Here is a 15,490-nt window from a genome sequence, read left to right as displayed (position 1 = left end):
CAACACCCCCCTCTGCTGTCGGCGAACACCACGGCACGGGCTCCCCGCGCCGCCACCGCTGCCCCGCAAAAAGCCCCGGCAGGTCACCCCCCCCCAGCCCGCCGGGCTCATTCGTCCAGCTAAAGCAGGAAACAGGTGTGTATCAGAGGAGAGGAACACTCATCAGCAGCGTCTGCTCGTGCTCAGTAACACCTGAAGCCTCTGGCCCTCGGTAAAGCCAGGTTTAGGTTTAGATACACATGGACAGTTTTTACTTCATAACATCCCTGCCTCCCCGTCCCCGCAGGAAACAAGCTGCTTCTCTACAAAGTTACTCTGCAACGCAGCTGCTGCCAAATTTGCTCTTGTGGGTCGTGACTTCTTTGGATACGAGGCTGGTGGTCTGGTGTTGGGCTTTGTTTGCTGGGTGTGGAGGGCAGGAGGCCATAAAACAAGGCAGATGTGTTCCTGTTTTATTGTCATGTTAGTTTTGGCCAGTTCTACATTGTGGCCTTTTTTATTTTAGATACATTTCAGCATTTTAAAATAACTCTATTGGTAAAAGAATGCTGCAAGTCTTTCTTCTTTCTATCCCCACTCCAAGTGCCCCACGCTGACTCTGCTCTTTCTTGTAAAACCTGCTGCAATGAGGACTTTTTTGATAATGCAGCCATTCTTGGCAGCACCCCTAAGCCATGAGGGGTGTCCTCCTACTGCAACATTCAGGGCCTGGGAGGTGGCACCTCAGTGAGTCTTGAGGAGCTCCACTGAGCTCATGGTGCTGCAGCTGCTGCAGGTCAGTCTGGGACAATTTTCCCTTCTCCAGGAGGCTCCCGACATGGCGCACCCACAGTTCACGGCTTCTCCTTGATGGCTTGTTATTAAAACTGTACAAATACGAAATTCTTCCTCCTATTAATCAAATCAGAAAGAAGGTCAACCGGGTTCATTTTAGATCAGTCTGACGTGAATGTTTCTGGTAGTTTGGTTTTCTCAGCAAAATGAAAGAATTTCCCTGAAAGAAGTCTGAAGCCAGCCAGGGCCTCTTTGTACTTGGATTTAACCCTGCTGTCTCAAGCAGTGGTGTGATTGTCTGCTGACTTGGGGTGACATTTGTAAACGTTCTTCTTTAGTCCAAACCAACCTTTTTTTAGTGAGTAAATGATTGGTCCTGCCATGCCCCTGAGCCCTATTCCTATAATAACCAGAGATGTCCAAGTGTCACCCAGGGTCAGCTCGTGACTTTGGCATCATGTGCTCTTGCCCCAGACAGGCAGAAAGGCAAGTGCATGACTTCTAGACAGCTAGGAGAGTTGTCTTCCAAAAATACATGAAGAAATCCTCAGCTGCCACCCAGGTCTAGCTATTCAGGAGAAGGGACAAGCAAGAGGTCCAGAACATGAGCCAAGGTCTGGATCTGCCCTTCTATGCTTCCACCACTGTAATGTCAGCATTTTTGTTTGTCCTGCCAGGAGGCAGGGCAGACAGTGTTCCTCATTCATTAAAAAAGGCAAACCAAGGTCCCATAAGATGCACTCCAGTTAGGGACTGGGCCAGGGATCTCACTACCTTTGGAAGGTGAGATACATGAAATAAACCAAAAAAATCTTCCTAACAGCCCACTCTGGTTCCTCTCTACTAATTATATTTCCTGCAGCCAGACCCGAGTTCTGCATCCTGCTTCACGGATCTTAAAATCCCTACTGATTTCAGTGGGATTGGGTTCAAGCTGCCAGACCAGCTCCCCCCTGGAGCAGGGAGCTGGTCCCTGGGTGGCTGCTGTCCCCGTGTGCTGCAGCAGGGCTCCCCAGCCCCCAGGACAGCATATTCCTGGCTGTACCAGAGCAGAGTACATCATGTTTCATCCTTGCAAAAGGTTGTTATAAATGGTTTCATTTCAAGGGAGCTCAGTTAAATCTGGGAACTCTTGCAACAAGTTCACTCCTAATTGTGGCTCAGAGACTTTGCAGTAGTCAAAAGACAAATGGATGGTGAGGGAAAAAAGCAAACAACAGCAGGCAATTCCATGGTGTCCTCTTTGCTGCTTATTAGCTGTGCCCTGTCACGTACTGAGTACTTTGAGCACTTCACCTGTCATTTCCAAGACTGTCACATTTCTCTTCCTAAGTTTCCATGTCTTTTAGGGAAGAAGCTGAGTACACTACCTGCCAAAGGCACTGTCCCATTGCCTTTGGGAGACAAGAAATTTTGAAAACAGACATTGCTGCACCTGAAACTGACCTTCAGCTTTTGAACGCCTTCCCCAGGGCACGGGAGATCAGTCCTCACTGATGACTTCTTGCTAAGCACGGTAATGCGACCCGCAGGACATCAGTCTGGCAGATGCTTTTTAATGGGACCTGATTGTCCTGAGTGAGAGTGGCCTGGTTTCTTGGGGACTACAGCTGGCCTTGTTTCAACTTTCATCTCAGCTGAACGTGATTACTGAAGTCAGGTCAGTTCTGGGAGTGGGTGGTCTCTGTACAAGCCAGTCCTCACAGTGAAAACCAGCAGGCTGCTCTTTTCTCCCAGTGCTGGTGCTGGCCCTGGGGCTGCCTTTCTATAAGTCAGAGTAAGACCTTTACTTTCCTTTTCCCATTTTCTCCAGCTATAAAAATACACCCGTGGATAGGATTATCATAAACAACAATGTCATTAAATTGTGCCTTGGTCTTTGCTGCTTTGTTTGCAGTGACTCATGCTGCAATTCTTGCAAGTACAAGTGAAACGGAGCCAGCATTCAGCAACCACAGTCCTGGCTCTTTCCCTTTCTAATGCTGACCTCCCAAGGCAGTGGGTAAGGAGTCTCCTGTTGATGACCCAGAGACACAAGGTCCCTGAGCATCTCCTCCTTCCAGTTCAAGCAACAGCAAACTGGTTGCTGGTTCCCTGCCAGCTTTAAGCAGTGGGTTTTGTCCTTTGGGAGCAGTTCCATGTTGTGTTTCAGCAGTCTTGGTGCAGAGGCAAGGCTGGGCCGAATAAGGAGTTGGGGTGGTTTCCCCCCTCCTTGTTCTCCAAGCCCCTGTGCCACCGTGCTCACGTGTTGTGTCTGGGAGCGGGTGACAGCTTACATAATGCAGACTGGCAGGTGACCACGGGAAATGCAGCACGGGTCACGTCTCTGCAAGCCAGGCTCAGCCTAAGTCTCCCAAGATGCGTCATTAAGACTCTTAGGGCTAAATCCCTCCCTAAGTGCAGCCGGCAGCAGCCCTGCAGCAGGGATGTGCTCGGCCCCCACTTGTGCCCACATGCAGCCACTGCTCTCTGCATTGGTAAAACAGCTTGTCAAACTCCTTGTTTGTGAGCTCTCCTTAACCAGGGCTTAAACTTCCAGGAGCCCAGAGCAATGGAATAGATTTTACCTTTCTGTACCTGACAGCAAGGTGTGCATCTGGGAGCAACACCCTGCCAGGCTCCCATTGTCAGGAGGTTGTGACCATCCAGCAGCTTTGAGGGGGCTGTGATCTGGGAAGCCTCACTTAGAAAAAACAGCTCTTGCACAGCAGGGCTTCGCACTGCCCTGGATGCAGTTAAGCACTTCTCCCTGCCTCTTACAGGCAGGGAAAGGGACTGGCGATGGGAACCTGGCTGGCCCTTTGGCAGAGAAGGGGTACAGCCTGCCTCTTGCCTCCCCATGTATCATGCCTTTGCTGGGGGCCAGCACTGGCAGAGGGAAAGGCTGCCCTTTGGGTGGCCATTGCCCATGGCAACTCTTTTACACAACCAACCAGCACTACTCAAGCTTCTCTCCCACAGTTGTCCCCACGTGTACACAGCTCCATCCTAACTCCACAGCTCTCATCACTTGCCAGTCAGGTCCCAGCCACCCAACCATCTTGCATTTGTCTCTCCCCATCCCTGTCTTTCCTTTTTCTCCTGGGATCATTACTAAACTGGTCTCACCAGCCTTCATCTGGATTTCCTGCCTGCTGGAGGCAGGTCCTCACACATGCCCTGGGCAGGCCTATTTCTGCCCCATTCCCTTGCTCCCCACACCGGAGAGCCTTACACCTTCCCAGAGCAGAGGCAGGACACCCCATTGCCTGGCAAGACAAGTGATAGCACCTTTCTCACCACCTCCTTTCTTTCTCTGGGAGAAAAAGGTAGGAATAACATGCACACCCCCTCCAGACTGAGCAGACACCCTCGCAGTATCGCCCTGCTGCCCACAGCAGCATGGATGTAACGAAGGGCCTCGTTTCACGCAGAGGGCAGCTTCGGAAACATTTAGTAATTAGTGCCAGAGACAGCAAAGCTGAGAGCATTCCTGCTCATTAAATCCCCAGTTCCTTGGAGTTAAGTAGCTGCCAGGTGGCTTCCCGTGCATGGCAGGGGACCAGGCTGCCCCAGCTCCCTGTCTGCCCTCCTGCCCACATGCCGGCCACCACACTCAGCCCTCCACCCAGTAGCAGGGTGCCCTGTCCCCACTCTGAGGAGCTGTGTCCTTTCAGGCTGGAGATGGCCATGTGGTCAGTGCCCAGCAGCTGCAGCATCTCCAGCTGCGTGGCTGCTGGGCTCTGTTCCCTCTCCTCCCCAAGGATTTTTGTAGCAGTGGGGACCATGCCCAGACCCAGTGCCCTGTGACTTTATGAACAAGGCTTGTGTGTTTGTGGCCTGGAGACTGTAGGGGAAGATGTGGTAAAAGCTGTGCTTGCTTTTCTCCTGAAGGCTCTGCTGTTACACACAGGGCTGCTCTGCTCAGTCATGGTTTCATTTCTGGGTACACACAGATCAGGGCTGGAGCACAAGAGGCCATTTGCCTCTGTGAAAAGGTTCATACAAATGTTCTTTAATTATCTGGGGAAATAAGTAATCAAAGCCATCCTTCAGAAGTTATAGCTGTAGGACACTGCTGAAGTGCCTGTGCTTGAGACCAGCTGGATGGGTATTATTGCTGTGAGGACATTGTTTTAAGTTACTTGGAGGTGGGGTTATGCCATCTGGAGAGGAAGAAGCAAGGGCGGGGATCTGGATACTGTCATCCACCTCCTGTGGGGGGTTGGTGAGAAGGTGGGGCCAGACCCGTCTTGGAGGCACATACCAAGAGGCAACATGCACAAATTGCAGAGGGAAGTTCTGGTTGGAGAGAAAGAAAAATATTCACCATGGGGATAGTGAGGCCCTGGACCTGGTGGGAGGTAGTGGGATCTCTGCTCTGGGAAACACTTGTAGCTCACCTGGACCAGCCCTCTGCTGCCTTCTCAACTTTGCAGATCAGCTTGGCTCTAAGCAGGGGCTGGACAGGAGGCCCTGGACCAGTCCTGTCTGCCTAGATCTGCTTTGTGATTCTGTTATCCACGTCCTCCACATCCATGAGATATTTCTGCAATGAACACAAGAGTTTACTGGTGCACCACATCACCAAGTGCTCCAGCAGTCATGCCAACAGGGCAGTGTTGGGTCAATCCCTGGGACTCCCTAAAGCAATGCCCTAAACCAGTCTCAGGATCCCAGTCTCCCCCACTTCCATGAGTACCCCAGGCAGCCGCAGTTCAGAGCAGACCTGGATTTATTAACCAGGGGAGATAATGGGATTTCAGACAAGAAGCTTTGGTCCATCTCACAGGTAGGTTTGTCAGCCAAGGTGTCTGCATCTTGAGTTGTGTGGAGGAGATGACAACAGAAGACGGTTCTGGGACTTTGCAGTCTTGTTCCTGTGACACGGATGAATATGAGTGACTGACAGACAGGTGCTGTGCAATGCTGGGCCCAGCTGCGTATAAAAATACTCTGTTCCATCCATCTCCACATAATAAACACATTAAAAAGGAACAAGGTGTGTCTCCAACTGTCTCCAAGACTTTACATGGGCCAAGCTACATTTTTTTTACCTTTTTACAACAAATGGAAGTAGAGCAGTGGGTTGGTTTCAGGGGAGAGAAAGGAGTGGGAGGCAGAATATCACATCCTATTTCCTCTTTTAAACACTTGGCAAGGGAGTGAACTTTCCATTCCCATCTGGCACAAGCAGACTAAACACAGGTTCCTTTCTGATAGCCATCTGCACTCTTCTGCTACCTTTTCCCATCAGTCTTCTGCAGGCAAAATGCAAGCCCGCACACTATTTAAAGATTCTCAAATTCAGGGAGTGTAACAAAATGATCCCTTTTAGTTACCTTCTTTCCAAGTCACCGAGCTTCTAGCGCCAAGCCAAACAATAACCCGGTTAATCAACAGGCTCAGGACATGAAAGCAACTCCATTTCCTATTTGTGAATGCACAGATGTTGTTTATCTTGGATCTCCCCTCGTTGGTCCCCCAGGATTAAATCACAGGCCTTTAGGTGGAGCATGAGTGATTGCTTTTCTATTGAAGCAGCTCACAGCAAGGCTTGGCCAGCTCCACTGCTGTATCATCCTCCTTCCCATCTCCCTAATGCTGGCTCTCTCTGCTGGTCCAAGGGCTCCCCACAAGAAGTGGGGAGTGCTGTGGCACTTGGGGGCATGGCTCCAGAGACACTTGCTGACACAGAGCTGGGTTATCTCTGCAAGGACCTGCCCCAGGCACACCCTCAGGATGGTGGTGCTGATAGTTATTAAGACTCAGGCAATGCTGGGTCAACACTGGGCGCTGATAAGGGAGATGGGCTTCCTTGCAGACACAGATGTGGGGCCTGGTTTCTGTGCAGCTCCATGTTCAGCCAGCCAGCCCCACCTTGCAAGCCCGGTGTGGTTTTGGCCAGGTCAGGGAACATCATATTTCCAATGAGATGCTGTTTTTGGTGTGGTACTGCTATGAGAAAGCCATCCCTGGCTGGGCCTCTGTGCCATCCCTTGCTCCCAGGCACCGCAGCTGAGCTGCAGGTTTTGACTTTGTCCAACATAACCCAGGGAATCTATTGGCTCGTCTGCGAGCAGACTTGGCCTCCCCGTGTCCTGTGGTGGTGAGACCCTGTGGTCCACAGTCAGGTGAGTGGGACGAATCTGCCTTCATACAAACCAAGATGCTCTGAAGGTCCAGGGACATTTGCCACCTGATGCCAGCTCCTGCCACCTTGCTCAGCCCTGGCAGGGGGGGCTGTTAGTTCTCCTGCCTGCTTCTGTAGCCTTTAATTTCAGGTGGAGAAGGCCATCCTCCACCTTCCTTCCCCATGCCTGTCAAACGTGGCTGGCACGGCCTCATCTGCAAACCCTCCTGTAGGGGTGGCTGCGCCATGGAGGTGTCGGCGATGCTCATGCGCGGAAGCCATGGAGCATTTTGAGAGGCTTCCTGTGGGACGAGTGCCACTTCTTGCAGCATCGGTTGTGACTGCACTCGCAACCTGTCTCCTCGGCTGCCAAGTGCTCTTTTGCAGAGGGGGGAGCCATGGTGATAGTTTTCCATATTGCAGAAACACCCCGACTGCAAGACTAAGCTGGTGGTGGCTGAGGCTGTGTTTGGAGACACCTTCCCACCCACAAACCCTCTGCTGCCGTCTGCCTGCCGAACGGGAGTCCCCCCCGCAAACCCGGCACGCAGGCTCGCTCCGCAGCTGCGAAACGCCGAGCGGCCCCGCTCTGCGCACGGCGCGGCCCGTCCGCCTGTCCGTCCCGAGGACAGATGGACGCGCAGCGCCCGGGGCCGCTCCCGCAGAGCCCGCGGCGCGGGGATGCTGCAGGGCCGGCCGCTCCCGGTAGGGAGCGTGTCCCGCACGCCGCGGGAGCAGGACGTGCAGGAGAAGGAGGGGGTGGAGAGCCATGGGCCGAGACCTCGGCGGCCGGCCGCTGTCCCTGCTCCCCCAGGCACGCTCCAGCGTGCCTGACACCGGTCCAGAACGACTCGGAGAGCTGGACGGGCCTCAGCTCGTGCCGCCGGTTCACGCTCTGGACGCAATTTTCCCCTAAGATGCTTTCTGCAGGAATTTCAGTGCCCAGGTTTCAGTGGCAGGCGGGGGGCCGCTCCCACCTATGGGCACAGGGTGGCATGGGGACACCGCGTGTCCTGGGTGCCCTCAGCAGCCGGGAGCGATACGCGCAGCGGGGCAAAGGGGCTGGGTTTTGTCCCCGTGCGATTGCAGCGAAGTCCATAGAAGTAGAGGTAGGTGAGCAGAGAATTCTTCTCTTCTTTAGTGGCATGACTGAGCTGTCTGATTACAATTTTTCAACAGCAGTGACAGATTTAAGATAAAGCCCATCCCTTCCCGTGAGGGCTGGCCAGACAATGCAGCTGCCAGAGGACAGGAGCCACCAGGCTGCTTCCTACCATGGGAAGTACCCGGAGCTGTGACAGACAAACCACAGTGGCTCTTCCTGGGGGCCTTGCTGGATGAAGGGGCTACATAGTGAAGACTGTGTCCCACTCCCGTGTGTGTAACTATATGGGATGTGATGAGCTGGGGCCAGGATCCTTTCCCTGCTGCTTTGGGAATGGTAGGAGTAGTGGTGGGTGAGGGGAGAGAGGAACCATCCTACCACATGGTTATTCTGGGCAGTGGGTCACAAAGCAGGGATTGAGAAGTCTCACCGAGAGCAGGAACACAAATCCCCATTGGGGGGCCATGTTGCAGCCTTTGGAAAGGGAGGGAAGAGCTGCTACTGAGTAGGCACAGGACTTCAGAGCTGAGCTACTTCAGCTATTCATTCCTTGAGTCCCCAAAGAAGCAATTACTGCATCATTCCCTGTCTTAGTGAGCTCTTGGAGCAGAAGGCAAAAGGATAACTAGCCTCCACTCTTAAGTAGGAAGCTGAGGATTTTATGGGATTACTTCTTGCTCCTTGACAGATGTAGGTCCTGTTTGATCAGAGTTAATGTTGGTGCTGAGCATCGTGGTTTGATTTAATAGGCAGTAGTAAGAAACTTTCATCAGGACAGGGATGGGACAGGCCAATGACCACAAGGGACCATGCTGGCTCTTTCACACCTGTGCACATGCAGGACAGAGTGTGGAGATGAGCACTGCTGAGTCCCATGTGGTCAGAGTCCCTCTCTCCCAAGTGCCTGCATTTGCTCCCCAAGCCTGCACCTACCACAAACCCAGAGGAGCTGGATGCCTGCCAGGAGCCAGACCACCCAGCACATCCTGGTTTCAAGTTGTCCTCTGCCCCTCATCTGCAGTGTGGCTACAGCTCTTCCTAAGTCTGGCTTTCATCCAACAAGTAGAAGAGCTTGGGGCTCAGTGCTGGGTGAGCAGCTATGCCCCTAAATCAGTGCTAAACTTTCAGCACCGATTTTCTTCCCTCGGTCCTTTCAACTCTTTTTAACAAAGCTGACCCTGCTGAGGAAGCTCCGGGGGCTGCCACGCACCCACGTGTTCAGTCTCTCCCATGCTTTGTGGTGGGGACATGATGGTTTACCTGCCCTTACAGCAGCCAAAGCTAGAGCACTGGCTCAGTTCTATGGAGACAGATGTGCCTAGCATCGAGAATGTTAGTCCTCCTTTGGTGCAAAAATAGTATTACCGGTGTAAAAGCCGCTCTGTGCTGTGAGAGCAGCAGTCACAGCTTTAATTACAGCACCAGAGCCAAACAAGTACAACAGCACAGATGAGATACTACAGAAGCAATAAATTCCCCCAGTCAGATCCTGTGTTTTGGTGCCTTCTTGGTGCTTGGACTTCCATGTTGCCTCTCCTCCTCTTAGGGAGGGGACTCGGTGTTTCTCATGCTCCCACTTTCTCCCTGATGCTTACAAGTGACCTGCCAGAAACTGGGAAGGGGTGATGTTGCCTCCAGGGTCAACTCTTCTCAGGGAACTACTCATTTGACCAACAGATTTTAAAAGGGAAATAAATAGCAGTGTTAAAAAAATATACTCTGGTTAAAAAAAAAGCACTGTTAAGAAAACATACCCCGTTAAAAAAAATAAACCTGTCAATAAATAAAACTCTAGGATGATGAAAAGGGGAAATGCAGGGATTGAATAAAGGATTCAATTTTTTAAATGAAAGATCTTCCATACACCAATTCCAGCCAAAAGGCATTTCTGTTCCCTTGACAGAATATAAATATTAATCCAGACACTCGTTGTTCTCAATGTGTCCTTCTGTATTGGCATGATCTGGAGCTGCATTGAGAGCTCACATTTTCTGCTGGCTTCCTTGAGGGTGCAGGGTGCTCACTACAACTCCAGAGAATCCAGCAAGGATATATCATCCTGCCCTGAACATGGGGCTCTGCTGCTCATCCATGCTTTATCCAAGTGGATCTCCTGCGGGTGCCATCAGGGTTCAGCAGAAGGATGGAGAAGACACCTCCTCTTGCAGGAGCCTGAAGGGGATTCTGGTGAGACGCCTACTCCATGTGAGGTCCACATCAAACCCCCTTCCCTAGGGTTTGAACCCAATTCTCTCCTGCTTTGTGGAATTCTACCTTATTGCGAAACAGCTCTGAAATTCTGCCCCTCTGTTGTGAGTGGTGGGCAACAGAGAGGGCCAGGGAAGAGCCATGGAGACCAGCCACGAGTGACAGACATGCCCAGGAAGACTGCAGCCTGTGTGGGGACGTGTCCCAGGCAGGGCTGGGTGGAACAAGGGCCAGGCTGTGGGTGAAAAACTGGCCAGGGAGGACATGGGGCTAACAAGCTGTGTCACCTGTAGCCACGGAGAGGAAAAGAGAGGAAAACCATGAAGAAACCAAGGTCATCCTATTTTAGGTTTCTTGAGACGGAGAAGCCATGTCCTCTGTCCTTTCCTCCTATCACCAGCCCTTCCACTCACCTCCTGGTTATCTACAGGAGCTGTCCCCATGCTAGGAAAGGCCCCGATTCAGAGAAGTCTTTAAGCATAAACCTAATTATCAGGACAAGATTAAGGTCTTTGCTGAATCGGGCCTGCAGAGCTGGATGGAAACCAGCTGAGCCACCCCGAGCCAGCCTCACTAGAGGCTCCAAACTCAGCTCCAGCACGGCCCCTTCTTTCCTGGGGGGTCAGTGTAAAATAAAACCAGAGGCAACCTTGCAAAAGCAGATCCAATTCCCAAGCCCTTAGCAGCCCATCTGGGTCCATAAGATCAAACCCTGTGCTCTGCCAGCTGTATCCATCCTTCTTTCTGTTCAACACAGAGTATGAACCCCATTTTTCCTCTCTGCTCTCCAACCCCCTTCACAGCCAGGCACACAGAGCAGGACAGCCAAACACTGAGTGGCCTTTTCTTCTCAATCACTCTCTGAAAGTCACTGTGAAATGCAATGCTATGTGGAAAGTGGCTGGAAAGAATGACACTGCGAGAGCCTATTTTTTTCCAAGGAAATAAATAGATTGTGTGCCATGATCACAGAGAGGAGAGGGTTTGTGCCAGGTCATGCACAGGTAGGGCCATGCAGGGACAGTCCAGAGTTAGTTTGAGCTGCAGTCACCACCTCTTGGGAAGATTCTGCTGGGCAGAGGCAAATGGAACTGTCTCTGGTGGTGCCACCAAAGTGGCAGCCTGCAGGTGGCAGCTGTTTCAGCTTGTCTGCAGCATCCCTGGGCATTCAAGCTTTTTGCAAGGGGGTCATGAAACATGGTGAAGCAAAACAAGCTACTGCACATTATGTGTGGAGGAACGCAGAACTGGGGAGAGGCTGACCAGCTCTCAGCTGAGAAGGGGGGACTTTAATGCCCAAGGTGCTGGCAGGATGTCAGGCAAGCCAGAGCTCAAGGCCTGGCTCCAACATGGTTGTGGTGATGGCCTGGATTCAACTATTTCAAAGGGCACCGGACGGTCAAATCAAGCCCCAAATTTAAATTTGTTAAAATAACTTTTTGCAAAACATTAGTATGGAGAGAAATGTTTCCATGGTTTTGTTTTTAAATTCCAAGTGGGAAGAGTTTATTTTTTCACTAGGAAACTTTCCCTGTAGGATTCGCAACGTTGGCCGGGAGACAAGAACCAGCGAGCTCCGCTCCTGAATGGTGGTGACCCCAAGGGTGACCCCATGCTGGTCACGTCGCCTTGTGCAGCCTCAGTTCCCCCTTGGAAAAGGGAGGTGGCAACGTGCATGGCTGCTGAGGGGCTGGGATGCCAGCATGGCCGGCTATCATGTGGTCAGCCTGTGCCAAGTGGGATCGAAATCTGGACATGTAGTGTCTTGTGTTTGCTTGGAGGCAAATGCAATGAAAACTCCTACAATTGCAAACAGATTTGGGGAAGATATGGGGAACTTAGCAATCTCCTTGGCTCTGCTTATGCACAAGTGTCTTCTGTGGGGATAGAGATAGGCTGTCCTTCACCATTGTTCTGCTCCTGATGGATTGCTGCTGATTCAGAATGTACAAGCTACCACTTGTTTGTCCTCTTTTGGTTTACGCTCTCCTGAAAAGCAAAATATTATAGAGATTTATAAAATTAACTGAAGGCAATAAAAAAGGCATGAGGGCTCATCTGGTGTCCCTCAGCTCAGCACCGTGGAAAGCCCTTTACCCCAGCTGAGAGCCCAAGTGCTGCTGTTCCTTCCCCCAGGTAGCTGGGGAGTCCCCAGTGTTTAATGCAAAAACACACAGCAGTGAAACTTGGTGAACGCTTGAGATGAGGGAACGAGGGGAAATCAGGGCAGGTTGAACTCCATTTACTAGAACTGGCTGAAAACAAAAGACAAAAAAATACCAATTTGAAGTGCTTGTATCTTGCTCCTCTCAAGAGAGCAGAGAAAGAGCACAGGGGCTCATTCTCATTTGCAATCAAAGACTTTGAGCTGATCCTATTTTATTCTCTACTCCCATGTTCTGCTCTGTGGTTGTGGGGCCACGGATGGCAGGAAACTCCTCTTGCTTTGCTCCCTGAGAGAAGTGAGGGCTTGGCATTTTAGGATCTGGGATGGAATGAAAACTGATTGCTTGGACACGCCATTTCCAAGGTGGCAGCTCAGCAGCTCAAGGGTTAATCTGGCTCCCTCGGTTTCAGCCTAGACATTGTTATAAAGGGGAAAGCTTGTTCTCAGCAAGGTGGGAGCTGCAGGTACAACAGCCCCTCCTGCTGACCTCTGCAGCCCCAGCTTTTCACATCTGGCTGGGGCCAGCAAAGCAGAAGGAGGCACAGCTGTTACAGGACATCTCCCCTGCATGGAGAATGCCTCCCCAGGCTTGTAACACATCTCCCATCCCTGGGATACCTGGATACCTTCAGCAAGGCTTCCCCCAAGGGTAGGGCCAAAGGTGTGGTGTTCCTGGTTACACAGGTCACCCACAGAACCTCACCGTGGTGGGGATGGGCTGTGGAGCCGACCCGATGCAGGGAAGCAGCCAAGCGCGGCTGATGGGAATCACGGGAGGTGTGCCTTTGCTTTCAAAAGGACTATTAACGCGCTTAGGGTTAATCACACGAATAAATCTCACCGTGGCTTGGTGCCAAAGCGAGCAATAAAAGCACCGATCCCCAGGCCTCCAGATGGGAATTGGCCAGGGCCCGGGCCCATGTTCTCACCGAGTCGTTGGGAAGTAATCTGCATACTCAGTGCACAGACACCCAGGGATTTTGTTCTGTATCATCCCTCCCATGCCCCCTGAAAGGCGCTTATCCAGGTGGAAACTCAAAACTATCTTCCCCTGCCAGCCAAGATGGCAAGGCAATGTCCAGAGGACACAGGCAAAGGGCTGATCTGAGCTGCTTTTTGTCAGTGGTGGCTGCAGGAGCCATGGAGGGTGAGCCCCTGTCCTGGCCCTTGACCTTCTTCAGGGACACTGATGTATCAAAAATTATATACTTAAAGGAATGAGCTTCCCAAGGAGCGCAAAACCTTGACCCTCAAGACCTGCTGATTGGAGGAGGGCATTTACAGAGACATTTTGGAGTGCCTGTTGCAAGAGGAACTTGGGGTTTTCATTGGCCTTTACTTCGTACAGACAACACCAGGAAATCCATAGCAGGTGTGTGTATGTTTGAGGGACACAGGCAGGGTTCCTTTGGATGAAACGTCCCAGGGAATTGAACTATGGTCCCATCTCATGTCCCACGTTTTAGCTGGACATGGTGGGAGATGAAAGCATTTGGGGCAGGCTGCAAAGTTAATTTTAAGAGACTTTACTGAAGCAGCACCCTGTCTCTCTCCTTCTCCCAGAGTGATCTCCCAGCCCCCGTATGTACCACCAGCCACTGACTTGGACTGTTCAGCTTCAAAAAAGTGATTTATAAGTCAAGTCTTTGCGTTCTATTAGTGCAGAAATCAGCAAAGATAGTCAATGTGAATGTATATGTCCCACGGGATGCAGCAGGGAGAGGGGGTCTGAGTGGACAGGCCAGCAAAACACAGGGAAGCTGTTTCCTCAGCACTTTGGAGACTTGGTTGTCTTCTTACTCCTCTCCCTGGCTCCAAACCTTGTTATCAGGAGGCTCGAGGAAGGCAAAGGGACTTGTGCACCAAGTCTCCTCTGCTGCCTCCCTCCCGTTAACCTTGTGGAAGGTGACTGGTGGCCCTTTGCAGGGAGCTCACTCACACCCACCTGAATTTCCACAAACTTGCAGGGGCTCGATTGACTCCTTGTGATTCATTTTAATCTGGCACAAAGTAGCAGCTTGCTGAAGCCTGATGTGAAACACCCACATACGCTCACATTATATAATATGAATCTAAGAAGATTAAATTATCCGGTCTGAGGAAACGCATGCACGTATGGACGTACACATTTATTTATACACAGTCTGCAGGATAGCTGAGGGCAAAGCTTCCCTTCAGATGCACTGAACTTGTGCTTTTTTAGCACTTAAAAAATGGGACAAAGAGTGTGTATTTGGCCGTGCATACATATGTGTGTGAAGCACGGCAGCAGCTGTGTCCTGCGTTTGAGGGAAACACGAGAAGCATTTGTAACTGTGTGCTTGGTTATCCACTGTGTTGGCCAAGTCTGAGCAGCAGCATGGAACGACAGGTGGAATCCAAACACTCCCGGCACCAAACTTCACCTGTCAGCGTACGGCAACATACCGCTCCCTGGGAAAGCAGGCAGAGCAGGGAACGGTCCCCAAAAGCCCTGAGCACCTTTCAGCAGCCTTGGAGAGCCCGGCTCATCCTGTGGCCGAGCCCTGCCCTGCAGGCATGTGCCTCGGGGCACAGCCCTTTTCTTAGGCTGCACGAATACGGGCAGATCGATGCACAATGGCGGGACTCACGTTGAGTTTCGGGTGCCCAGGCCTTTCGCCCGAAGATGTACTTTGCCTTCCAGAAGTTTCATGTTGGGAGGGGAACGCGGGAAATGTGCTTCACCTACAGCTGCCCACAGTGCTCACGCTGCTCGGGCAGCGAATGGACTTGCTTCTCTCTCTCTTCCTGCGCCTTCCCGTCATTGATTCACATTGGTTTGCTAAATATAGCTCGGACCCGTGAAGATGCTCACTCAGCTTTTACTCCAGCAAGAGGTGCGGGGCACGAAAGGTGCTGGCAGGAGCAGGGCTGAGCAGCCACTGCCACTTCTCCGGAACGTGCCGTCCCTGGCCGTGTCCCCGGCCCCCCCCCCCCCCACGCCATCACCACCATGAAGGGGGTGGGCTTCGTGAGACCCAGCCCCAGTCATGCTCCGGGTACCGCCGGTACGTCCCCCTGCGGCCGGCGGCGGGCGCGGGGGGCCGCATCCCACCTCGGCCCGGGCTGAAACAGCGGGAACACGCGTGTCTGCACCGGGAGC

The sequence above is a fragment of the Corvus kubaryi genome, unplaced genomic scaffold (assembly GCF_017639235.1).
Source record: "Corvus kubaryi isolate FWS band 111438036 unplaced genomic scaffold, C.kubaryi_AGA036_p1.0 76, whole genome shotgun sequence".
NCBI lineage: Eukaryota > Metazoa > Chordata > Aves > Passeriformes > Corvidae > Corvus > Corvus kubaryi.
Note: the sequence above shows the minus strand (reverse complement) of the source record.